The following is a 4599-nucleotide window of genomic DNA, read 5'->3' as shown; positions in this document are numbered from 1 at the left end:
TTCCATTCAAACTTCACAACATCAAACAAACATCAACATTATCGTATTCATTTACTAATTCAAAGTTATTCAAGCGTATTTCCATAACATTCCAAGCAATACACGTGAATTCAATTATTCCCGCAAATTTCCATATTCCATCGAAACTCCTACAAATGCGACAAAACTACAACCTCACATTCTTCTTCTTCCAAATTCATCTATAACAACAACAATTCCACTTTAATATCTCCACTTCCATAATTACATAAAACCATATTTAATCACATAAATTCCTACAACAACTTACAACCAAATTTTCATGCCAACTTAAGCCATTATTCTTCCATTTACATCACAAAGGCCACAACAATACAATTAACATAATAAAAAAATTCATCCCTCTCCTCCAACACAATACACGGCCACACACACCCACTCACAACACACAAAATTTTCATACTTTTCATTTATTTCCACACACTACAACATATATATATATCTTTCCTAATATGAACAAGATAAAATTCTTACCTTTCTCTAAGATTTTCCACTTGCCACAAAAGGTGTTTTCTTGCCCCGAAAATTATACCACGTTGAAGAGGATCTTGAGCTTAGTAGGAATACAAGAAAATTACAATTTTTAGACCCAAGATTGATGGCACAAAATTTTTTTCTTTCTTTCTTTCTTGCTTTCTCTCTTAGGCCGCTCCTTTTTTTTTTTTCCTCAACTTTTGCTCTCTTGAAGTTTCTTGAACAATGAATGATTCATGGCCCTTATTATTATTTATCACATGAGATAATTAATCATGGATTTGGGCCATTTATTGGCCATGGCCGGCCACCCCCATATTGTGGGCCTCATTTTCTCTTCTTTTTTTTTGGCCCAATTGTTGTGGCTAATTTTTGTAATTCCCGAAACTAATTTCCAAAATTCCCAATTTTTGCCCTTGGCCTTCCTCCGTATTTCCACATCAACATTTTTATAAACAACATGTGTATTAAATAAAAATCAATTATAGCTTTATCCTTTACAAGTCACAATTATTTCAAATTTTTCGAATGTGCAAAATTTGCGGGATATAACATCCTCCCCCCCTTTAGAACATTCGTCCTCGAATGTTCAATTAACCTTAAAGGGGGGGGGGGGGGGGGGTCGTGTAATACTTCGGGGAAGTTTCTTTCCTCCTTTCATAACCTTTCAAGCATTATAATTGCTATCTCCTTGTCTTCCATTTACTTACTTTTCCTTCCTTTCCACGTATCATCGCATCGGGATCTTCTACCCTTACTGTAGTGAGATTAGTATCAGTTCATTTCATAATATCTATACCCTATCCTTTACTTGTCTCTTAACTTTCGTTCGGCTAATATATTTCATATGTCTTTACACTGGCTGCTGGGCCCCACCACCGACCGGTACGGCCATAGACGGAACGTTATACGCATACTTATACATTTATTACCATTTACTCACAAAACGCTTCCAAACGTTTACTCAAACTTACCCTAATTCCAGAACTGTACTGTGTTTCCTTCTTCTTCACCGACCGAGTCTGCTTTGGTCTACCCGGTCTATCTAGGGTTTCTAACCATTTGGTTCATTCTTATTTCCTTTAGGTTACCCCTGGTTTCACATCTGCCTTTTATATTTACATTTACGAAAAATTTGGTGTACTTCCCAGGGGGTCACCCATCCCAAAATTGCTCCGCCCCTAGCAAGCTTAACCCCGGAACTTCCGTGCATTTTGATGCATTAGCGCTGGTATAATCGCGTCGACTACCTCACACGACCTTTGTCACGCACTTTAAGGCAGGTCGGTATCTTACACTTTCCGGAAGGTTCTCGTAGCGGGTCCCACTCCGATCTGGAGAGGATCGTTTATTATTATGAAACTACCGGGTTAGCCCCCCCATTTTTTATTTTGATTTTTGAACATTCACTTTTATCTGTAGATATGACTACCACAGACGGTTTTATCGATTCGGGTCTCATCCCAGTTTTACTAGCAATCGGGGAAAATATATATATCAATACATATTCATTTCAGAAGAAAGTTAATAATATACCTGTAACTGCATCTGGTGGCGCCTCCTGATCCTGTCGGCTGGCCAACGCATACAAGCGGTTCGAAGGACCGCTGGAACTGGGAGCTCCGCCACGACCTCTGCCGCGGCCTGCTGGTGTCGGCACACCCTGCCCCGTGGGGCGCATAGCTACAGAAGGGAGAGACGAGCCAGCAACTGACCCAGTGGGCTGGGCTGAACCACCTGAACCTCTCCTATACGGGCACTCTCTCATAACATGGCCTTGATGGCCGCAAGTAAAACAAGCACCGGTGGCGCGACGGCACTCTCCCAAATGGCGCCTACCACACTGGGGACACTGAGGCATAAGTGACCTAGTCTGGCTGAGCCCGCCATTTACCTGCGAATCGGGAGCCCTAGAGCTCTGGCCAGCTCCTGAATATCTGACACTATCAAATCTCTCACCGGTAGGCCGTGGGGGCGCACTTTGCGCTGGCTGGGAATACTGCCTAACATACTATTGAGGTTGTCCGCCTCGAGACTCCCCAGAGTATCCCATGGACCTGGCCCTCTTGGGCGGCCTCCTGTCTCGATCCCTACTAGGATAATTACGCTGCCATTCAAGCATGGGCTCTCCCGGAACTTGGAATCGAACCACTTTTGTGCGACAATCAACATTTGCATAACACGAAGCCAACCAATCCATGCCCATGATTACATCAAAATCTACCATTTCTAACTCAATCAAGTCAGCCTGGGTCTGACGATCGCATATCACAATAACATAATTTTTGTACACTTGTCTTGCTATCACAGGTTCACCAACTAGAGTGAGTACCTCAAACGGTTTAATCGACTCGGGTTTCACCCCAATACAACCAGCAACATACGGAGTAATATAAGAAAATGTAGAACCCAGATCTATCAACGCATACACATCACGGGAGAATATAGAAAATATACCTGTGACTACATCCGGAGAGTACTCGAGATCCTATCGTCCCGCTAAAGCATATACACGGGGCTGAGTGGCACCCGAAGTAGATGCTGCCCCTAGGCCTCTGCCTCGGCCTGTTGTCATCTGAGAAGTCTACCCTGCAGGGCGTGCTGATGAGGAACCCGCTGCTGAGCGTGTGGGCTGAACCCCACCTTTACCATATCGCGAGGGACAATCTCGCATCAGATGTCCAGTCTGCCCACAAACATAGCAACCATCAGTGTCCAGACGACACGACCCTGAATGTAATTTGCGGCACTGACTACATCGTAGAACTGGCAGTCGTCTCTGACTATAATCACCCCCAAACTGATAACCCGAAGTTCTCAAGCTCTGACCCTGTCCTGACGGAAAAGAGCGATCAAATCCCCTGTCCGCGAACCGGGGAGGTGCACTAGTCGCTGACTGGCCTGAATGTCGGGAATAAGCCTACCTCGATCCCCCTCTATAATCACCACATGTGCCCTCAGATATATCCCTTTTGTTTTGCCTCCTATCACTGTCGCGATCGCCCCTTTGTTGTCGTTGTCACCCCTCTAAATTCTGAGCATGGGCCTGTATCCGGGTAATGTCCATCCCGTCTTGCAAGGAAGCCGTCAGTCAATCTCTAAATAAATGCGGTCCCAAACCACTCACAAATCTATGTACCCGATCTCCCATATCGGCCACCATAGTCGGAGCATATCTAGCCAAAGAGTTGAATTGCATGCTATATTCTCGGGCACTCATGCTTCCTTGTCTAAAATTCAGAAATCTATCCGCTCTAGATCGGCAGACCTCGGGTGGCAAATAGTGGCGAATGAAAGCATCTACGAACTCTTGCCAAACCGGAGGAGGCGCATTCTCCCCTCTTGATAACACCCAATTGTTGTACCATAACACCGCCACATCCCGGAGTCTATAGGATGCCAACTCCACGGATTCAGTATCGGAGGCATGAACAATCTTCAACGTCCTCAATATTTCATCAATAAAACCTTGTGGGTCTTCCTCCGGCTTTGACCCAAAGAATTCCGGGGGATTTAGAATCATAAAATCATGGGCCTTTGTACTTGATACCCGGTCACTTGAACCCACATTTTGTCATTGTGCTTGTGCGGCAACCAATTGGGTCAATAACTGAATAGCCTCGGTCATTTGTGACCCGAAGCAACCGGCGGAGGAATTGGAGTTGGGGCTCCTTCTTGCTCTCCCACATTAGGCGGGGTAGAAGAAGTATCTGACAAAGCCTCGTTGTGTGATTCGCCTTCCTTTATATTCATCGGAGGATCTCTTTCTACCCACCTCTTTGTTGTAATCTTGCCTTTCTGGGCGACGGTAGCTTTTCCCTTTGGCGACATTCTAAAACCATAACACATTATTAGGGAGGATAAAATCTTACACATAGCTCTATCGCACGATTCCCTAAGAAGAAGGATGGTCATTCTTCCTAAATGCCAGGTAGCCTCCTGTTTATTGATGTGGCGCGCAACACACCATAAACAAGACTCTACTAGAAACGGCTCGTAGACACTTCCTAGGACTGAACTGCTCTGATACCACTTTTGTCACGACCCGGTTAGGGGCCGTGACGGGTACCCGGGGCTAATCACCGA

The sequence above is a fragment of the Lycium barbarum genome, chromosome 6 (genome assembly GCF_019175385.1).
Source record: "Lycium barbarum isolate Lr01 chromosome 6, ASM1917538v2, whole genome shotgun sequence".
Taxonomy (NCBI): domain Eukaryota; kingdom Viridiplantae; phylum Streptophyta; class Magnoliopsida; order Solanales; family Solanaceae; genus Lycium; species Lycium barbarum.
This window is presented reverse-complemented; position numbering follows the sequence as displayed.